Source organism: Mauremys mutica, unplaced genomic scaffold (genome assembly GCF_020497125.1).
Source record: "Mauremys mutica isolate MM-2020 ecotype Southern unplaced genomic scaffold, ASM2049712v1 Super-Scaffold_100191, whole genome shotgun sequence".
NCBI classification, from domain to species: domain Eukaryota; kingdom Metazoa; phylum Chordata; order Testudines; family Geoemydidae; genus Mauremys; species Mauremys mutica.
In genome coordinates this window covers 98198-120943 of record NW_025423284.1, presented here as the reverse complement: position 1 = coordinate 120943, position 22746 = coordinate 98198, and the positions used below count along the sequence as shown (strand labels likewise).

At 47.8% G+C, this 22746-nt stretch overlaps 1 long non-coding RNA gene across 1 annotated transcript; it reads right to left on the bottom strand.

The window, feature by feature from the left end:
* Nucleotides 1-5848: 5848 nt before the first annotated feature.
* Nucleotides 5849-20230, bottom strand: LOC123359828. Its single transcript, XR_006575924.1, has 3 exons — nt 20185-20230; nt 9390-9475; nt 5849-5902 (listed from the first exon to the last, which is right to left on the bottom strand). It is a non-coding gene; the product is annotated as an uncharacterized LOC123359828 (long non-coding RNA).
* Between the last annotated feature and the right edge of the window lie 2516 nt (nt 20231-22746).

Genomic DNA, 22746 nt, shown 5'->3' with positions numbered 1-22746 from the left:
TTGTTTTCTGTACTTCCAGAGGCATTGAAATAGCAGCTGTTTAAAGGTAATGTGCTTCTATTTCATGATCAGCACCACCCATAGAGCTGATTGGCTAACCCTGCAGTTAGAAACAGACCATTCAGTAACATTATCGCTCTGTTCACAAAGCCTTTGGTTAGTGACGAATCATGAGACTTATCCCTTCCTGCTGTAATTCCACTGACTCCAGTGTCTCTTTCCCCATTTCTGGTTCCAACAAAATAAACAAATTAAAACAACCTTCAGAACTAACATGCTGTGGGAAAGTGGAAATGTTGATAGCTCAAATAATTCAGTTTCTTCTGTGTCTTGTGTGTGTGTCTATCTGCTTTGTGTGTGGGACCGGTGGGCCTTTTTGTTTGCTCCTGGCAGGTGCAACCCTGTCAGATTTGTCTGTGGGGAGGGGCCAGAGAAAACAGACACCCTGGCTTTCCAGGTTAGGGTTAGGCAAAGGAATAACAACCCTGTCCCATAAAAAACAAAAAATGTTACAGAAACAGTGGTAGAAACAGTGATAAAGAAACTGGTAAATAATCACAGTGCCCAGGCTTGAAGTAATTGGAAATACAGAATTCAAAAAGCAAAGCTCAGGGGCTATTGGGGATTTATTCTCTGAGCTTAGCCATGTGCTATAGCAAAGGGAGCACTTTTGGAAGTCTCCCATCCCACAACGGGGGAAAGGAAAAGGATTCTTAGGCTCTAGCACGGATTGAAGGAGGATGGTGACGGGGAATAAGGGAATCCCTCTGACTTACCCTAACTACATCTGTTGTTGCAACTGGTGAAATGACATTTCTCCCTATCCCTGCCCTGTTCCTGCTCTTTGTTATAGTTCAATATAGTTTAAGTGCGGAAATTGATAATAAAAATATCTGCTCCCCAGCACAACCTGCAGCAACATCAGAGCAACTGGGAATGAAACAATTGGTTCCCCAAGGGAGAACTCGATGACTAAGAGTTGCTGTGAAATGGGGGATCAGTATAACCGTGATGCTCAGGGTTTGTTTAGAAAAGGAAAAGTGATGGAGTTTAGGTCAGGTCAAGGGGAAAGCTAATGGCAACCACTGCACCAGGGCGGCATCTGCACTACAATATTTCACATTAAGATCACTAACCTGAGCAGCCAACGCCATGTACAGCCCTAGTGGATGTCAGGCACAGGTAGTTTTTGCCTCAGTGTAGCTTGTTGGGATCAAACCTCGTTCCCGCCACCTGGAGGGATGAACATTCCTGGCTGGAGGGACACACACTCCTGTGACTCAAAAGGAAAGGAGTTGATAGAAAAGATCACAGGCCTGACCCCAAAGAAGGGTGAGCTGCAAAAGGCAGAAGCAGGCAACTGATCTGGTGGAGCTGACACACCACGGTGAAGATGGTACAAAAATCACTATGTGGGAATAAGCAAATGTGAATTTTTTTTTTTTAAATTTTTGGCCAACCCTAGTCAAGGGATTTATTACAGTTCTCTCTCATGGGGATTTTCTGATGTCTAAGGAGGCTTGAGTGCTGCTTGAAGCTTTTCCCGCACTCAGAGCATGTCTAGGGCTGCTCTCCTGTGTGCATTCTCTGATGTCTGATAAGGTGTGAGCGCTGATTGAAGCTTTTCCCACACTCAGAGCACGTGTAGGGCATCTCTCCCGTGTGGATTCTCTGATGTGTGAGAAGGTTTGAGCGCTGATTGAACCTTTTCCCACATTCAGAGCATGTGTAAGGTGTCTCTCTTGTGTGGATTCTCTGATGTGTGATAAGGTGACAGCTCCACCCGAAGCTTTTCCCACACTCAGAGCATGTGTGGGGCGTCTCCCATGTGTGGATTCTCTGATGTCTGATAAGGTCTGATCTCTGACTAAAGCTATTCCCACACTCAGAACACGTGTAGGGCTTCTCTCTTGTGTGGATTCTCTGATGTGTGATAAGGTTTGAGCGCCGATTGAAGCTTTTCCCACACTCAGAGCATGTGTAGGGCTTCTCCCCTGTGTGGATTCTACGATGTCTGATAAGGTCTGATCTCTGACTAAAGCTATTCCCACACTCAGAACACGTGTAGGGCTTCTCTCTTGTGTGGATTCTCTGATGTGTGATAAGGTGTGAGCGCCGATTGAAGCTTTTCCCACACTCAGAGCATGTGTAGGGCATCTCCCCTGTGTGGATTCTCTGATGTGTGATAAGGTGTGAGCGCTGATTGAAGCTTTTCCCACACTCAGAGCATGTGTAGGGCTTCTCCCCTGTGTGGATTCTCTGATGTGTGATAAGGTGTGAGCTCCGACTAAATCTTTTCCCGCACTCGGAGCATGTGTGGGGCACTTCTCCTGTGTGGATTCGCTGATGTGAGATGAGGGCTGAACTATCGATGAAGCATTTCCCACATTCAGAGCATTCATAAGGTTTCTCTCCTGTGTGGATTCTCTGATGTCTGATAAGGGCAGAGCTCCGATTGAAGCTTTTCCCACACTCATGGCATGTGTAGCGTGTCTCTTCCAAGTTGATATTGTCGCTTGTTATCAGGTCTGAGAGGCTACTAAAGTTTCCCTCTGGCCTCCCCTGAGTCTCACAGGCTTTTGTTTTTTCTGGGAGTGCATAACTCCCGGAAACATTCCCTTTGGATCTTCCTGATAACATCCAATGTGGTTCTACTTGCACAGTGTCTTCCTGCTGGGGTTTCTCCTCCTCATTCTGACTCACCATCCCATCACCTGATGGGAGACAGAGAGAATCCAGACATAGATCACTACTTGCACCGGAAAGAAAGAAAATCACAGAGAGAGGAATGGAAAAAGGGATGAAGAATCCAAAATATGTGTGGGAGAAATCAAACCTATCAGGAGCTGATTTTCCCCAAAACCTTCCCCAGAGGAGAGAGGAAGGGATCAGTTTTGGTCTGCATCTCATGAGAACACTCAGGAGAAAGAGAGATCGGGGAGCGACCTGCTGCTAGTTGTCAGTCAGAATAGGAGGGAAGCCATGAGTGACATTTGCCATAATGATTCCACATCTGCAGGGAAAAATCCTGAACTTGGAGAGCTCACAGGGTCTTTGTAGGGCATCCCAAATGTTTCCTGCATTCCCACACAGTTGTTGAGTTGGTTTAACCAAGTCCTCACCTGTGCAGGCAGCTCTTGGAAGCACTTCTTTCTCAGAGCCCTGGAGGTCTGGGACCCACGGCTCTTCCCCTCGTTCCAGCTGGGAGATCACATCAGGTTTGGAAACTGGAAACCCTACTGCAGGCAAAGAAAACAAGGGAGGTCAGTGGAATTTGTGGGAAACTTGTCACAAAGAATAGTCCATGCTCATTTTTAAGAAGTAACATCCCAAGGCCAGCTTCCTTGGCTCAAAGTGGCAGGAGAGTTACTATGATAATAAATCATATTCATTACCTTAGTGCCTAAGGACCAACTAACAGTAGGTCCCCATTGTGCTAGGACAAGTACAAACAGAGAATAGTAGATGGCCCATGCCCTGAAGAATTTACAATCTAAATACACAAGACAGACACAGAGTGGGGGAAGGGACAGAACCCACTGTTAGAATAGAGATATTCAGACCTGCCTGTAAAGCCTATAGTTTAAGAACTTAGGGGTATTTTTATCACTTAGCTACTTACAGGAGTGTGAAAAGAGAGAAACAAAATCACTGTCTGTATTTGTAAGGGCCTTCTCTTACTGTGACCGTCTGAGGCCTTGTTCTTAGGCTAAGGCCTTTGGCTAAGCAGCAGGGGCAGCCATAAGCTGGGAAGGGAAGGGTCACATCCTCACATCCCAAACCAGTCACACTGAAATAAGGTGCTATTGGGCTGTTAGGAAGATGATCCTGTCCTGATAGTGCCCATCACTACCAGATAAAGAAACAGATCTTAAGATGGTTAATGAAAACTTAGTCTGACAGCAGCCTGTCTGGCAAGAAATCACTTCTCAATGCTTGTGGTTGTGAAACCCTCATTTCTGTATTGTTTTATCTTTATGGCCACCACTTTTACAATGTTAATCAGTCTGGTTCTCTAATTGTTTTTCTCTGCTGTACAATTAATTTTGCTAGGTGTAAGTTAATTAGGGTAGTGGGATACAATTGGTTAGAGAATTATGTTTCAATGTGTTAGGATTGGTTAATTAAATTTCAGTACAATGATTGGTTAAGCAAAGACATAGCTGAGAATATTACTATATAAACTGAGTCAAACAGGAGGAGGAACAGGAACAGGGACACAGGAAAGGCTCTGCGGTGTCAGAGCTGGTAAGGGGGACACAGGGAAAATGCTCTGCGGTGTCAGAGCGGATAAGGGGGACACGCCGCAGAAGACCCCAGGTCCCCTGAATCCTCTGGGCGACCCTGGGTGACAATCATTCTCTTGTCTCTGTCGGGTATTCCATTGATGTAGGTTACTCCCAGCCAGTCCTTAATGACCCATTCATATCACCCCATGACAGCTACGTGACAAAACACCTCATGTCTCCTGCTCTTTAGAATCATAGCAATACCAATCACAGCAGGAAACTGAGGTGTGTATTGGCATCATACAAGTATCAGCAAAAGTCCCACCTCTATCTCAGACACACTGCTCACAGACCCTGGAGAGAAAGCAAAGCACAGGAACTGGACGTTAGTCCAGTGAACACAGTGGAGGACAAGCTGCAATCCTCAAACCCTGGTCAAAAAGGAGAGGCATGTGGGTCCCTGCCCATAGAGAGGGGCTGGCTAGAGGCCTGATACCTGACGGGCCATTCCTTGAGCAGACCATGGAGGCAGGTGAAAGGCTTCGCTATCCCTGAACTGTGACACTGCAAAAGCACATTTTGGGGAATTAGGAAATCTAGTGACTCAGGTGTAATGGGAGGGAGAATTAAACTCCCCCAGTGGGAGGAGAAGGCTGGGGAATTACACACTAACATTCAGGAGCAACAGCCTCTCATTCTTCCAGAAAAGGAGAAGGTCAGAAACAAGAACTGGGCCACGCAGCCTCAGGAGGGACAGGCTCAGAGATCCAAGGAGCCGGGAGGGAAGACAGCCTGTGGCTGCTGCAGATGGGGAGAGAGGGGACAAGACTCTCTCCAAACTCTCACTCTTCTTGACCCCGACCTGATTTTACGATCTATGACCCAGTCTCACGTCTTGTGGGCAATTTCATACTCGCTAGAGGTAAAATGTCATGATCAGAGTATTGCTTATTAGCTTGGACCATGCGTGGAGGGGCAAGGAGGTGAACATAAAGAAACGGGTTATTAAGGGCAGGTCGACACTACAGCCGGGATCGACGCTCTGAGATCGATCTAGCCGTGGTCGATTTAGTGATTCGATTTAGTAAACGTAGCCTAAGCTTGCTACAGTTCAGGGCCTTATATTAAGCTGAGGCTTTGTGAGAGTGGTTATGCTGAAGTCTGGGATTTACCTGAGGTTTGGGTCGGGATTAGGGGTTAAAGGTCTGGGATCCCCCACAGCTCAAGATCCCCAAACCTCTCCTCCCTCCCACTGACCCACCCAGCCCACTTCCTGGGTGCCCTTCCTCCACACTACCCTCCCCTTCTTCCCATTACTGGCAGCTGGCACCACCTCCCGGCGCCTTGGGAGCTTCTTCTGTTCCCTCCTCGTCTCTCATTACCTCCTCCCTCCCTGCTGCCTGCTAGTGTATGGGAGATAAGGAAAAAAAGGGGGACAAAGAAACTTGTCAAAACTTGGATGATGAATAAAGGTATAAAGTTATTACTGCTCAGGTTCTTTAGAGACCCCACAGCTTCTAATAACCCAGGGGACAGGACTCCTTACCCAGCGAGGTCACCGTCTCATAGTTCTCCTGCATGACATCCCTGTAGAGGGCTCTCTGAACAGGGTCCAGCAGAGCCCATTCCTCCCTGGTGAAATACACAGTCACGTCCTCGAAGGTCACCGGCCCCTGAAAGAGCGAGAGTCCAACACTCAGTATCTGCTGCCCCACTCACAACCCCACTATTCACAGAACAGCAGCACCAGGGAAATGGAAGCTCCGGGAGGCACATGTTAACAGAGTCCCACCCCACCTTGCTTAGAGCAGCCAGATGGCATCAGAGGGTAGAAAGAGAGAACCTTTGTGTCTCCCAGCTGACAGACGGAGGCAGGGTCATCACATTTATCACATACCTACTAGCCACAGCTTAATATAGGAGATGGGGCTGGCTCTAGACCCTGCTGGTGGCTCCCTGGTAGGAATCCCAACACTCTCCAAATAAAATATATGGAAGAAAGGGGAAGTCAACAGTAAAGAATCTAAGTTCGAAGTTCAGAATTGTAGAAAGTTGGCAAGGGAAGCTAACAGAAATCAATGATCAACCAATGAAAATAAGAAGGAAGTTTTTAAAAGTACAAAATTAATCCTAACAATGGTAGTGGTACATTACTAGATGGAAATGGCAGAATAATCAACAAACATGCAGAAGAGGTAAAAGTGTTCAATAAATATTTCTCTCCTGGATTTGGAGAAAAACAGATGATGTAACTCATATCATAAGATGTTGACGCTGACAGTCTTTCCATTCCAGAAGTAACTCATGAGGATGTTAAACAGCAGCTATTAAAGTTAGATGTGTTTAAATCAGTGGGTCCAGAGAACTAGAGTTCTGAAAGACCTGCTGGAGGAGTGTGGTGGACTGTTAATGTTGACTTTAATTAGGACTTTGAACACTTGGGAAATTCCAGAAGACTGGAATAAAGCTAATGCTGTGCCAATATTTAAAAAGTATAAAAGAGATGCCCAGTATCGATTTCAGACTGACACACTTGTCATTAGCTGCGTCAAGAGAATGGAGCAGCCGATACTGGATTTCATTAATAAAGAAAGGAGGGTAATATAATTAGTATCCATTATAAAGGTGTAGACACAATAGATCCTATCAAACTAACTGTATATCCTTACTGGATGAGATCAAAAGTTTGGTTGCAGCTAATAGTACTGATGTAATATACGTAGGCATATGAGTTGCTTCAGAACAATATTTTGACTAGAAAGGTACAAAATACAAACGGCATACATTAAATAGATTAAAAATTGGGATTGTAAATAGGGAACCATGATCGAGTGGATTTCCTTCTAGGGGGTTCCCACAAGGATTGGATCTTGGCCCTGTGCTATTAACATTCTTATCAATGACCTGGAAGAGAAAATAAAATCATCACCGATAACGTTTGCAGTTGCCACAAAGACTGGGGGTGGGGATAACTAATGAAGTGTCAGTAGGTTCAGGCTCCAGCACTGGGAGTCTGGGAAGTTTTTCCATCCCTGGCTGGGGGGTTATTTCCTGTTCCACAAAGAGGGGAAGTTCCATTCCCTACATTTGTGCTTCGACATTAGGACCTATCTCACACTACAGCCCATATTCAGCATAGTGGCAGGATTATAATATGATTAGGACATGAGGCATTTTGTACAAGATGAGTCATGTGCGGTGTCATCGGAAAAGTTATGATTTGCTGAATATGATTATCCTACCTGTGTGCATGGATCATGTTTGTATCTGAAGTTATGGATATTGACTCTGTATTTGTCTTTCAAATGTGCTTACTCTGGGTAACAGCCACAACGAGCCTTTCAGGTACAACAATGAAGAAGCCAGACAGTGCTGATGGCTCATCAACAAAGATATGTGACCAGACCACATGACAATGAACTTCATTTTGGTACCTGTATTTTTCCACAAACTGGACTGGGAACTGAGTTTGGAACAAAGGGTTCCTGCCATAAGGAAAAGCTACATAAGGTGGGGTGTGACATCATCTCTTGGCCTCATTCCCTGCACAAGAGAACTGCTGGAAGCACCTGAGGAACAAAGACTGAACTGGGGGAAGTGCTGGTCCCAGGGTAAAGGGATTTCTACCTTGTGTATGGAAACTTGGGGGACTGCTTGTAGCATCAGTCAGGGTGAGAAATTGCTAATTCAAATTCTATCCATCTAGTATGTTAGCCTTGGTTTGAGTTTTTGGTTATTTGCTAAGTAATCTGCTTTGATCTGTTTGCTAACACTTATCGCTGGGAAATTGGCTGTTGTCTTCTCTCTCTCCTTGAGTGGCTGAGGTAAAGCACTCAGGTAGCTTAGCTGGCTGCATGGCGCCACCTGCTGTCGTGTTGGGTGATAACAGGCCCTGGAGAGGCTGGCTGAATCTCCAGCAAAGCCGTGAGAGAAGGGCCAGCCCAGCTTGAGGGTTAGAGGGCACAGCGGTTCCCAGAAGCCCCCCAGACTGCACCCTGGGGTGACAACCCATCACACCCTAGAGTACACAAGTCTCAGCAGGTTTGTCCATCCTGTCCCCTCCCTTTCTCCACCCAGGATATTTCCTGCCTCCCACCACCTCTAGCAGCTCCCACCAGTGGTGAGCTCCAGCCGGTTCGCATGAACCGGTTGTTAAATTTAGAAGCCTTTTTAGAACCGGTTGTTCCAGGACAACCGGTTCTAAAAAAGCTTTTAAATTTAACAAAGGCTCGGGCAGCTGTCCACCTGGCCCCCGGCCCCAGCTCACATCCCCCTCTCCTGTGAACGCTCCGCCCTCCTTCTCCTCCCCCTCCCCTGCTTCCCACGAATCAAATGTTTGCGGGAAGCCTGAAACAAGCAGCAGGCAGGTAAGCCGGGCCGGGGGGGGGACCGCGTGCACGGCCCAGTCCGGCTCCACCTGAGCAGCTCCCCCTGGCCGCGGCCGAGCGCCCCAGCCGGGTCCCGGCCAAGCACCCCTGGCTCTGGCTGGTCCCGGCCGAGCGGCTCCAATCCGGCCCAGCACGGGCCCTGCAGCACTGGTCCCGGCTGAGCGGCTCCAGCCCGGATCGGGGAGTCGGGTCCTGTGGCGCCAGTTGCGGTCCCGGCAGATCTGGCTGCGGTCTCGGCCAAGCGGCTCCAGCCCGGATCGGGGAGTCAGGTCCTGTGGCACCAGTCGCGGTCCTGGCCCCAGGCAGTGTGGTAAGGGGGCAGGGAACAGGGAGAGGGTGTTCGGTGGGTTGTGGGGGGTGGATAGGGGTCGGGGCGGTCAGAGGGCAGGGTACAAGGGGGTTGAATGGGGGTCCCGGGGGGCAGTCAGGAAGGAGCAGGGGTTGGATGAGGTGCTGGGGGGCAGTCAGGGACAGAGAGAAGGGGTGGTTGGATGGGGCAGGGGTTCCAGGGGGGCATCAAGAATGAGAGGAGGGGTTTGATGGGGCGGCAGGGGGCAGTCAGGGGATGGGGGTGGGGATGGGTCAGGGGTCCCCGGGGGGGGTGTCAAGGAGCACGGGGGGTTGGATGTGGCATGACCCCCTCGTGAGGTGAGGAGGAGGGAACCTGTTGTTAATATTTTGGCAGCTCATCACTGACTCCCACCCTCCTATACATTTACTGCTCCTCTCCCTCCAAGCAGAACCCACCACCAGCTCCCTGAGAATCCCTTACCTGAGCCAGCTCCATTGAAGCCATTTCCTTCCCCGTGGGAGGACGGGATGATTTGGGGCAAAACGTGGATGTTGTTATTCTGTAGCCTGCCAGGGCGAGAAGGGCAATGTGAGAGAATTCAGACAGGGCTTCTGTCCTTTCCACATGTTGATTCCCCCCAGGTTTTCCCCTGCTAATGGACATTCTAGCTTCTGCCACACTGTGAAGCACAGAGTGACCTTATCCCAGTACAGGCCTAGCCCCCTCCCACCAGGGTGTAGCCCTCTGATACATGGTGAAACCCTGCCAGGAGCAGTGTCTTTCTCTTACACTTATCAAGTTTGCGGGCGATACCAAGCTGGGAGGGGTTGCAAGGACTTTGGAGGATAGAACTGAAATTCAAAATCATCTGGACAAACTGGAGAAATGGTCTGAAGTAAATAGGATGAAATTCAATAAGGACAAATGCATAGTACACCGCTTAGGAAGGATCAATCAGTTGCACACATACAAAATGGGAAATGACTGCCTAGGAAGGAGTACTGTGGAAAGGGATCTGGGGGTCCTAGTGGATCACAAGCTAAATAGGAGTCAACAGTGTTGCAAAAAAGCAAGTATCATTTTGGGAAGTATTAGCAGGAGTATTGTAAGCAAGACACGAGAAAAAATACTTCCGCTCTACTCCGCACTGATTAGGCCTCATCAGTGTGTCCAGTTCTGGGGGCCACATTTCAAGAAAAATGTGGACAAATTAGAGACAGTCCATAGAAGAGCAACAAAAATGATTAAAGATCTAGAAAACATCACCTATGAGGGAAGATTGAAAAAAACTGGGGAAGACTCAGAGGGGACATGATCACAGTTTTCAAGTACATAAAAGGTTGTGTGTTAGACCCAGGCCAGTTGGGTACAGCAGAATAGCAGAAGGCAGATATACTGGCCACTGGATTAACAATTTTCTGTTCCCTGACTGACCAGAGCAGGGGCTGCACCAGGCTAATGAGAACACCTGACTCTAATTAACCTGTAAAGAGTCAGGTGAGGCCATTCAGTTAAAGTGACCACCTGACTCTAATTAAGGCCCTGCTGATACTATAAAAAGGGCTCACTCCAGTCAAGCAGAGGAGAGCCGGGGAGCTAGAGGAGAGGAAGTGCGGCTGAAGGGCTGGTTACTGAAGACACCCTCAAACCATCGTTAAGGGAGCCCTAAGGTCAGGGTGAAGAAGGGAGAAGCAGGAGAGCTGTGGGGAAGTGGCCCACGGAAATGTAGCAACTCTGGCAGTGAAAGGTTGGCTGCCAACAACTGCTACCATTAGGGTCCCTGGGCTGGAACCCGGAGTAGAGGGCGGGCCCGGGTTCCCCCCAACCCACCACTACGGGAACATCTCCTGGAAGGGGAAGTCAGGTCCCTGTCAGGACAGGAGGCTGAACAGAGACTGTGGGAGTTCTCTCACCAACCTCCTTGCAGCCTATGATGAAAAGGGCTCAGTAGACTGTGACCCTGGCCCTAGAGAGAGAAGGGCTACGTGGAGGGTCACAGTGAGCCACTGAGGCAGCATAAACCGCCTAGAAGCACAGGACCCACCGGAGCAGGGTCAGAGCTCTGCCACAGTTGTTACAAACATGCCGGAGAAAAATTGTTCTTCTTAACCTCTGAGGCTAGGACAAGAAGCAACGGACTTAAATTACAGCAAGGGCGGTTTAGGATGGAGATTAGGAAAAAAACTTCCTAACTGTCAGAGTGGTTAAGCACTGGAATAAATAGTCTAGGGAGGTTGTGGAATCTCCATCACTGGGGATATTTAAGAGCAGGCTGGACAAACACCTGTCAGGGATGGTCTAGAGAATACTGAGTCCTGCCTTGAGGGCAGGGGACTGGCCTAGATGACCTCTCGAGGCCCCTTCCATTTCTGTGATTCTAAGAATCAAAGGCCAGAGACGAGCAGAATCAAAGGAGTCACTCTGGGGGATTCTCCCTGTCACTGTCCCCAAGGCAGCTCTCTCAGGTTTACAAAGTTGTTGGATGCTCCAGCCTTTATCCAGTCTCTCCTGTGTAGCCCTGAGGATTAATCTGTTGGTCTGTATAAAATGTCTTTTTGATAAAAGTGTGTAGGCTGCATAGATTAATAGAATTATTTACAATAAGCTGTAATGCAAGATACCTAGAAACTTCTAGGCCAGACATCCTGGCCTATTTCCTCTGTGACGCTGACAGCAACCTTTAAGACCCTTACTCAGAAAAGTAATAATAGGATACAAACCTACGCAAAATGTCTAGGGACCTTTTGAATGTCTGCTAACCTTTCACCTATATAGGGTGAAAAGTGGGGTTTTTCTGCCCACAAATTTAACACGTACACCCGCAGATGCGTATATATTTGTCATCCATACGCAAATAAAAGGTCAGCCTATGAAAACAGGTACTCTCACCTTTCCATGGGGGAAAGACAAATTTGGGCATAGGAGGAAGGATTTCTCCCTATAAAAAGGGTGACAATCCACCATTAGGCAGGCGATACACCTCTCTGTTTCCTTATCGTCTCAACCTACAGCGAAGCCTCTCTCTCCTATGAAAGCTGTCAATACTAAGTTGTACTATTAATTCTTTTCAAAGTTGTAAGTATGAACAAATTCTTATTTCTGCTAAAGCATCTATGCTAAGAAGGGTTTAACTCATAACCAGTTTCTTTATAACTTCCTCTATTAGAGGTGTGAAATTCACTCTAGTGCTATTGCTGCAGAGTGCATTTAGAACTGTGTATTATCATATCATATCTGTTAAAGAACTGTGATATTTGTAACTTTGTAATCTCAAACTGCTTTTAACATTTTACATTTACTTCTTGTTTCATTGATTTTAAATAAAAGGTCTTTATTGACTATTTCTGTCTCAGTGTAATTTCCTGTCATATACCCCAATCTCCTTGTATTAAATTCTGTGAAGCCTGATTCAAGATGAACTTTATCTTCTGATCACACATATTGGTGAGCCATACCCATATTATTAATATCTATTTATTATTATTACTAATTAATTAGAAAATTAATTATTAAATAAAACTAAATTAAGTGGATAAATTCCACTGTCCCTACTAACCCTCCCCTAATCAGGCTACACCTGGCAGTGCCCCCTTCATGGGCTGGGCCTAGTTTTAGCCTTTGGGAAGCGTGACCCCGGGGGCTCTGAGACTGGGCCTTCTTGCCTCAGCACATCTTGTTTCTTTCTGTGGCTCCCTAGTGAGTCCAAATGAGTAGATCCTCCTCATACAGACTGTGAACATAAGAGCCACCCACTGCATCAGACCAATGGTCTATGTAGCTCAGTGGCCAATGCCAGGTGCTTCAGAGGGAATGACCAGAACAGGGAATCATCAAATGATCCATCCCCTGTCACCCATTCCCAGCTTCTGGAAAACAGAGGCTAGAGACACCATCCCTGCCCTTCCTGCCTGTGACGCTGGCAGATGAGGTGTTAGCTCTTGCAAAAGCCCCCATGTCTTCATTGAACAGGGACAAATGCATCACTGGAATCAGTCTGACTCACCTGTGTTAGTATTAGGTATTAGGATTATAAGAATGCGCTTTCACTTTATTGAATGCTTGTGACTTGCTGCCTGGGTTAACATCTGACTAGTTGCATTGGGAGCCTCTGTGGCTCTGTAAATCACCAGACAGGAGAGAGACTTTACCTAGGTGAAGTGCTGACTAGCAACCGAATGCATTACACCCTGCCTGGCAGGAAAGGTTCATCAACACCAGATAGACTATTATGGGATGTTAAAAACGACAAGACTGTTGTTGTGCTCTTGACTTCCCTGTAGCTGACTTTGCAGCTCAGAGCACATGGCAGGAAGGGGATAAAAAACCCCATACAGAAGGAACTGATGATCTGTAGCTGCTTGGACTCGGGGGGGGGGGGGGGTTCTAGGCATAAGCACGAGATCCCCAGCTGATTAGCCTGGGTTAGTCCTAAAGAATATGCAGAGCTTGCTTATTATAGAAGCTTCTATTGCCTTTTGAAATTTAACACTGTAACTCGTCTGCATCTATAGGATTACCTGCTTTAACTTCGTAAACAACTCTCCTTTCCTTTTAAATAAATCTTAATACAGGTTATGACAGGACTGGCTACAAGTGTTGTCTTTGTTGTGAGATCTAAGATTCAATTGACCTCAGTAAGTGACTGGCCCTTTGGCATGAGGTCAGGTTTGACAAAGCCCTGGCTGGGATGATTTAGTTGAGGGTTGGTCCTGCTTTGAGCAGGGAGTTGGACTAGATACCTCCTGAGGTTCCTTCCAGCCCTGATATTCTAGGATTCTATGACTGGCAGTAACCTGAACATTGCTGTGATTCGTGGGGTAAGACAGTGGTTCTCAACCAGGGGTCCTGGGCCCCCTGGAGGCCACTAGCAGGTTTCAGGGCAGGGGCCAAGCAAGGGCAGCATTAGACTCACTGAGGCCCAGGGCAGAAAGCTCCAGTCCCAGCGCATGGGGCTGAAGTCCAGGGCCCTGAGCCCCACCACCCGGGGCTGAAGCCAAAGCCTGAGCAATGTAGATTTGTGGGGTCCCTGTGGCACGGTGCCCCGAGAGAGGAAGAAAGTGCCCTGAGGACGCAGCCAGAGGGCTGAGCCCTGACACACGACTGGCTCAGAGGGTCTCTGCAGGCAGGAAGGGCTCGCAGCGAGGGAAGCCTGGCAACTGATGGTTGGAGGGGTGAAGAGGTTTGGGGCATGGTGGGGGAAGAAGCGTCTGGGACTGGATAACCTGGGGCTGGGCAGTCTCCATAGGGGACACTTGCTCCTCCTGTGCCCTTTCCACACCCTCTTGCGAGGCGAGAATGACCACCCTGTCCCCACCCCCAGCGGCAGCCGTGTCTCAGGACTCTCCCCAGTTGCACCCACTAACTCTCCTCCCATTTGGGGTATAGCTCGGGGGCAACAAATTCCCACCAAGATGAACCCAGCTGGCTGCTGCCTGTTCTGGTGCCACAGGGGCCTCTGGTGGGTGAAAAGCAGAACTGTAGCACTTCTCACACAGAACGTATCTTCTTCAAGCCTAAAAAAAGAAATTCTGCGCTGGACGTGAATTCTGTGCGTACGTAGTGGTGCAGAATTCCCACATGAGTAACTCACACCTGGCACAAACACAACCTGCTCACTCCCATCTCTTCTCCCTATGTGTCGAGTCCCAGAGCTGCTGCTGTCATTAATGCACACAGGCTTTCACTCCCGTTAGCGCTGGCAAGACCCAATCCAGCGACAGGACTGAACCCTTATTCTCCTATCACATGGGACAGTCTCAGCTGAGGGGGAGGTGAGATGGGGAGGGGGTACAAAGGGGAAAGTTGTTGTACCCATGTTGGTCCCAGGATAGCAGAGAGGTATTTTTAATTGGTTCTAAAAAAATTACCTCCCCCACCTTGTCTCTCCAAGAGATCTGAAAGTGGCAGGAGGAGACAAACAGGAAGACAGAGCTCAGGACTCTAAACTAAACATTTCAAACCCCTGGAAGAAACTACATTTCCCTTCTGCCCCTGGGTATGTTTGTATCCTACAGGAGGGACCACCCCATTCCCCTCACAGCAGCAACGGGAGACTGCAGCCAGCCCCAGATGGTCTTTCCCAATCCTGGGATGTTTGTTGTGACAAAGATTGTGTGTGGTGGGTGCACGGGCTGGGGACACCTGGACTGATCTGCAGATTGGAAAGTCAGGGCAACTCTAGCACAGCTTGGGGGCTGTGGGCAGGGGGAGCAGTTCTGGAGCTGGGCCTCTGTCCTCTCTAGCTCCCATGGCAGATGGCTCTGGCAGCATCAAGTGGGTCCATCACTGCAGGGGAAGGTTGGGGTTGTGTCTGAGATCAGGGTGAGAATTGGAGGGGGGGGTCTATGCCCAAGAATGGGGGGTAGAATTCACCTCCCCACCCCTCTGCAGAGCTCAGCAACTAGGGCTTTACCCAGTGAAGTGAAATTCACTCTGGGTGACTCTGAGTCAGCCACTCAAAGATCCTTGTGCCTTCGGTTCCACACTGGCCACAGGAGTCGACCAGTTCTCCCTCCCCAGACTGCCGGGGGCAGCCAGGGATAATTAGTGGGTTATGGGAATTAGAAGACGAAAATTCTCTAGGAACAATGATATTTGTGTTTATTATTATTAAATCCCCAGACACCAACCAAACCCCGTCCTCCTTCTGATGAGCTATAAATATCTAAGGGACTCAGCTACTGATCCTGCAGTCAGTTCCTGCCCTTCCCCACTTTCTAAAGCAGCACTTTTAAAAACAGGGCAGGGAAACATGTAAATACTTTGAACCAAATTCCAGAAGCTGCTGAGCATGGAGAAGTTAAAATGAAACCAAGGTTCCGTCTCTCCAAGGACCTGGCCCCTAGTGCAAAATAACAGACACTCCCCAGGAATCTGAAATGGCCACTTCATAACTGATAATGTTATTAAACTGTTCACTTCTGGGAATTACCACTAAGAGAAACAACCCAGTGACGGTGATATCCTGAGGAAAAGATCTCATGTGTCTTTAGATCATACCGATTTGTAATCTGGAACAATATACACTAAAATGCCTAATTCGTAGCCCTACGGCAATTGCCTGGTGTCACTACAGGGCAGAATTAAGGTTGGTGCCTTAGTTGTGAATTTCCATCCCCTAGCATATTGCAATTGCTGTTAAGTGGGTTTGACAAAATTCATTGTGTCTATTTCTTTCTTTTAATTTCAATAGATAGCGATATTTATTTTTAAGCCCTTTTTTCAATGTTTACAATTTCAATGTTCAGAGCTGTGGGAAGTTATGGGGGTCGTCAGACAACAATTATTTAATAACAGTAACTGTTGAAATTCCAAAAGCCAAATCATATAACTGTTCAAAGAGAAATTGTCAATGTCACACCCAAAATATACAGTGTAAATATCCTTAAATCAAACTCCACTTTCTCCAGAAGCATTTCTGTATATTACCTATATAAATACTTTTTCATCTGTGTGTGTGTACAGTAAAATCAACATTTACTGCAATTTATTCATAAAAATCCAATCCTTTCAAGCATAATTTTAAGTAATGAAGTACTTGAAGTCTTTCACTTCCTAGACTGTAATGTTTCATTTCAGGATAATTACTCCCTCCCTGTGATGCATTTCACTCTCAGTACCGTAACCCTCTTGTGAAATAGCTCCTGTCTGGGAGCTCTGCTGAGGCCAGTGGCATTATGATCAGGTGACACACTGACACATGAGCACACACATGGGGGAGGGTGGAGGATGAGGTAACATGGAGGCTACCAGAGTTGAACATAGCCCTAAGAGCAAACACCATCTCAGCCTCTCCTCTCTCCCACCTCCCAGAGTCAGTAATTCTGAGAAATCGTTCCCTGAAATCTAAATAGCCCCAGTATGAGAGACAGTGATTAACGCAGGTACCTTAGGGGCTGCAGTGCCAACCCCCTGCCTGGATGAGGAGGGTGAAGAATTGCAGTAGAAATGGGTTAGGCTGGGAGAGGGCACAGCTGATGGGGGTCTGGGAGCCAAGTTGACCAAGAGGCCAGGACTCATGGGAGGTTTAGGAGAAGAAGTCAACAGGACTGGGTAGAGGCATTTCAGTGTATTTTCCCCATTAACCATTCTGCCATGTATTTAATTTAGAAACTTTTCATTCACATCTAAACACCTTGGAGCTAAGTTGGGTTGATACATTTCCACTTACAGTGGTACAGTTGTAATTAGGTGCTTAATCAGATGCTCACGCAGCACAAAGCAGTCAATAATGGGTGTGCTTTCATTCATTAACTTGACTGTGTGCTGTGCATCACTTTGAAAAAAAGATGCTGTGAGGGAGTGTCAACATTTTAGGCATTAAGAAATGGTAAGTAGGTGTCAGCTCATTTCCCAGGCGTTTAGCCCTTTCGCCCTCAAACGCGCATCTGGCTCTTTGACGTTGCTTTATCCGCCCCACCAGAAAACGCTGTAGGGAACCCGGTCATTACAGCCGACCGTCACTAGGTACCGTTCTACCAGCTCTGGGCCAACAGTCAAATGGTTCTGTTTGTTCATCTTTCATTCAGCTTTGCAATTCTTAGATCCCATTTAAAAACTGGAAGTGAAATAACCAAAGCAAGTTAAGACGAGAGGGATACTGGGCATAGGTGGGGGTAAAACAATAACTGGAAAGAACTGACTATGCAAAAAGGAACATCGCAAACTATCAGAGCCCCAGACCCCCGTCCAGCTGAACCCACCCCAGCCAGGCATATCAAGCTGGGTCCCTGAAAAATCGCCCAGCCCGTCTGGCAGTGAACGCTGTGTGTTCCAGGCAGAGCTATGGTGTGTGCGTCTGCTCTGCTGACATGCTGCTTTGGTACGGAACGAGCCACAGCCACAGGGAGCAGAGACATGGATTCCTACAGAACACAATCCCAGATACACCTCCAATGCCGCATCCTCCTGCCTCCCCACTGTCTGCCATCCCCTCCCCCACCTCCACATGGCCATTCTCAGCCTACTGCTAACAGTTCCTCCCAGCCTTCAGCACTATAAATAAATAAAACATGGTGTTACAAAAGGTAGATTGTGCCACAGAAACCTGATCTGGATGTCAGTAAGGCTTTTGATACAGTTCCACATGGGAAACTATTCGTTAAATTGGAGATGATGGGGATTAATATGAGAACCAAAAGGTCACGAAAGAATTGGTTAAAGGGGAGTTTACAAGGGGGTCATATTGAAGGGTGAGTTGTCAGGCTGGAGGGAGTTATTAGTGGAGTTCCTCAGAGCAGTCTTGGGACCAATCTTACTCAACACTTTTATTAGTGATCTTGGCACAAGAAGTGGGAGTGGGACACAGAGCCGGGAGGGATTGCCAATATGGAGGAGGACAGGAAAATCATACAAGAAAATCTGCATGTCCTTGAAAGCTCGAGTAATAGAAATGGGATTTAAATTAATAGTGCACAAATTCTAGTTAGTCCCCAAATGCATAATTTCGCAATAAGCTGGGGATTTGTCAATTGGAAGTGACAGAGGAGGAGAAAGACCTGGGTGTATTGGTTGATCACAGGATAATTATGAGCTGCCAATGTGATGCAGCCGTGAAATAGGTTAATGCAGTCCTAGGATACATCAGGTGAGGTATTTCCAGCAGACACATGAAAGGGTTAGTACTGTTATACAAGGCACCGATGAGACCTCATCTGAAATACACCTCTACCTTCTGGCCTTAAAGTCTGTGAGTCTATAAGCTGTGCTTTGTGTTGCACAGACACTGATGGAGATCAGGGCCCCATCGTGCAGCACATGGCAGAGAACCTGACTGAGATCAGCAGCCCCATTGTGCTGGGCACTGCACAGACAGAGAGGGACAGTCCTTGCCCCAAAGAGATCACAATCCAAGCAGACAATGGGGAGGAGGAAAACAGAGAGGGGCTGTGACTTCCCCCAGGTCACCAAGCAGGTCAGGGACAGAGCCAGGAACAGACCCCGGTAATGCCAGAGCCCCGTCACCCGCAGCTTGGAAAGGTCCCCAGACCCCACTGTATTAGGCTGCAGGAAGAGGTGGTTTGTCCATGGATGAACAGGCTGTCTTGGCAGGGCAGCTCAGCGGCAGTCCCTGCACACAGCTGGGGGGTGTCCCCTGGGTCAGGAGAAGTCAGTGTCCAGCCCTGTGGGGCTGTGCTCCTGGCTCATACCTCCAGCACTCACTGCTGCCCCTCTCTTACCAGCTGCACTGTTCAGCCAGTCCCAGGACTCAGGGAGGTCACTGCCCCCCATCCCCCATCTCCTGCAAGCCTTCAAACAGGGACATGGTGCACCAGTGCCAGAGTGGACTAGTGTAAATTCTGTCTGTACGAAGGGTTTGCACCAGTGCCTAAAACAACAGGGTGGCAGAGACCTTCAGTGCCCAAAACAGCAGTACGGAGGCACTAGAACTGGGATCTATTTCGAGCTCGGTCACAGACAGCCTGGGTGACCTTGGCCACGTCAATGTTTCTCCTCCCAACTTTAGTCTCTTTCCCCAGCTGCCACTCACTGGGGTCTCCTCTCTCTCCAGAGCTGCTCACCACTACAGTCTGTGTGTGTGTCCCCAGAGCTAAGGCAGGTCAGCTCGGGAATAGTCTTACAAGGGGGGCTGGGGAGTCTCTGTCCCAGGAAGTTTTTAAGAACAAGTAGGACAAAGCTCTGTCAGAGACAATCTACATATACTTGGTCCTGCCTCGGCAGAGAGAGCTGGACTTGATGACATCTTGAGGTCCTATCTAGCCCTACATGTCTAGGATACGATGCAATATATACATATAAAACAACATACAGAGAAAAACCGCACGACAACATGATGTCAGGCCATTCAAAAAACAACAACAATAAAAAAAAACCTACATTGCACAGCATAAAATGACACAATACTAAGGAGAAGAAAGCAACACAATGCAAACTAACACACCTTAGGACAAAAGTACACGATGCAAAATAGGTCAACTCAAATCAACACAACACAGACACCAAACAAGCTGAGGCAAAACAATGCACCATAAAACTATGCAACACAACATGGGGCAATCACAGTTCCAAATGGCACCATGCAAAACAGCTCAGCGTAGAACAGGACACAGCACAAAAGAGAATTATTTCAATGTACGCCTGGAAGGGATCTTGAGAGGGCGTCTACTCCAGCCCCTTGTGCTGAGGCAGAACCAAGTGTTAGGATAGAGCTATTCAGGCCTGTCTGCAAAGGCCTATACTTTAAGAATGTAGGTGTATTCTCATCACTTAGCTAGTTATAGAGGTATAAAAGAAGGAATCAGGGCCCAGATCTCACCTGGGGTCTCTGCAGCAGCTGGCAGAACAGGGACACGCTCAGTACGATAAGAGCCCTGATCTCAGTCACACACCTGGAGAGAAAAGGGGGAAGATTTTTGAGCATTAGATCTCAGTATTTCAAAACTGAGGAGAAAATGGGGCACAAACTAAATATTTGCCAATATAAGAGAGAAGCACCAACATCTGGGAGATTTTGTGTCACCATTTAACAGTTGAAGAGAAAAGATGGGAAATTGGAGGGGATTATACAGGGATATTGAATCAACAACAGAATGGGAGGGATTCTTCTTGCCTCACACTCACATGGCCGGCAGGGAGCCCTGGGTGATGTCTTTTCACAGGGGAAAGGAGTGGGGCTGGAGTGAGAAAGTCACTATCAGTGGGGAGGGGCTGGCAGTGGGGTCTGGGAATGTGACTAGCAAGGGGTGGGGTATGCCATGTATATTGGAAAAGGGGTAAAAGAAATGCAAACAAAACATGGTACTTAATTAAAATCCTGTTAGGGCTCCAAAAGGAGCCATAGTAGATTGTGCTTCTTTTTCAGATCTTTTGAGCAGTGTTTTGGAGCAGAAGATGAAAGTGAAGAGTAATAAGAACCCAGGTGGAAGTGAAATGTGTCCCTTTTGAAACAGTCTCTGAGCTGCTGATAGCTTTGAATCCAGAGGCAAGCCAAGAAAGACTCTGGCTATGGCTACATTAGCGCTTCAAAGCGCTGCCGCGGCAGCGCTTTGAAGCGCTAAGTGTAGTCAAAGCCCCAGCGCTGGGAGAGAGCTCTCCCAGCGCTGTCCGTACTCCAGCTCCCTGTGGGGAATAACGGACAGCGCTGGGAGCCGCGCTCCCAGCGCTGGGGCTTTGACTACACTGGCGCTTTGTAGCGCCGCAATTTGCAGCGCTGCAGAGGGTGTTTTTTCACACCCTGCTGCAGCGCTGCAAATTTGCAAGTGTAGCCATACCCTCTGTGTGAATGCAATACCCAGCTGATGGGGGAAGGAGGAAACTGCCATTTGCAGCACAAAAAACCTGAGAATAATGAATGCATCTGGTCAGCAAACAAGCTACTAGAAGACTCAGATTAAGGCCCTCCAGAAAAGAGAAAATAAGGGGGACTGGTTAACCCTGAGAGAGAGAGAGAGAGTGTGTGTGTGTGTGTGTGTGTACACAGAGCAGAAATCTGAAGCTGTGGGAAACTAAGGCACGCCACCTCATAAATTTCGTAAATGATCAGTGAGTGGGGTAATTCACTAGCCTGACTATAGAACAAAACAAGGACAGCCTGAAGGTAATTCTTCTGTTTTTCCTGCAATTAGCAAAGAAATTTGTAAAAGGAATTGGTATTATTAAGAAATAATCTGTCCCCACCAGGGAGGTGGAAATCGTTTTTTTTGTTTTTCAGACACTCTACAACCATGCTGGCGCCAGCAGAAGAATAACCCAGAATACAATGGATCTATGTTTTGTGGTGTTTGTCTGTGGTGTTGGTCTTGTTGCTAGCATGAGGTGGGTGGGGGATGGCTTCAAAAGGCTGACCTGGGGGGAGGGGGAGATGTGTATGGGAATGCAAAATGCTCAACTGGGAGGCCAGCACCTGGGTAATGGCTACTATGGTGCCTGGAAATAGAACGGCAACTAAGGTGGGCCCTACAAGCCCTATGGGAATAATGAGAAGGGGAGGAGCTCACTGGGAATCAATGGAGGGGTGTGAAAAATGGTGCACATCAAAGGAAATGTTTGGCTGTGCCCCTCTCCTATGACTATGCAGGAGCAGTATCCATGGCCAATGGCAAGGGGTGGACAATTGGGTGTACTGTGTAGGAGGGGTTTTGCTGGAAATGTACATATTTCTGGGGGCACAATTACACCAGCCCCAACCAAACTACACACATCTATATGCTGCTATCTGGACTTTGGTGCACAAATGAATCTGTAAATCTTATTGCTGTGAATAATTGATCCAGGGCATACCACCTGATTCCATACCAAGTGGTTACGTTGGCTTGGACAATAACCCATTTCTCTGTGGACATTCAATGGACTTATAATATGGACAAAAGCACGTAAAACCTGCAGGGGCAGCTTGCTGCAGCTGCCAGCAACGGGACACATTAAGATCTTGACCCTGTCGAAGGAGGAGAGGCAGTGTTTCGGTCGTGGCTCGGACGTGGGACCATATTGCAGTGGTCAGGACTCGGTGTTGCTGTGCATTCTATATTGTTAACAGTACTTGTGTCACGCTGCATATGCAGATAACCTATAAGTAATGTAGTAAGCCCTTCCCACCCCACAGTGTGCAAGACAACCCGGGCCCAATATAATGGGAAGTCTGGGACACTAATTGGACTAGGTGTGGTATGCCCGTACGAGAGAAGGTGCAGGGCACGGTACTACACAAGGGGCAGTGGGACAAATGGAATATCGACACCTTCCACCTTGATGCCTGGCCCTATCAGGAGATGTGTCACCGTATGTCCTGTGCTTTTCCAGGGGTACCTGGGCAGGAGAATCTCAAAAGAAAAAGAAAAAGAAAAAAAAAGGGGGGGGGGGTGGAGTGTTAGGCTAGAGC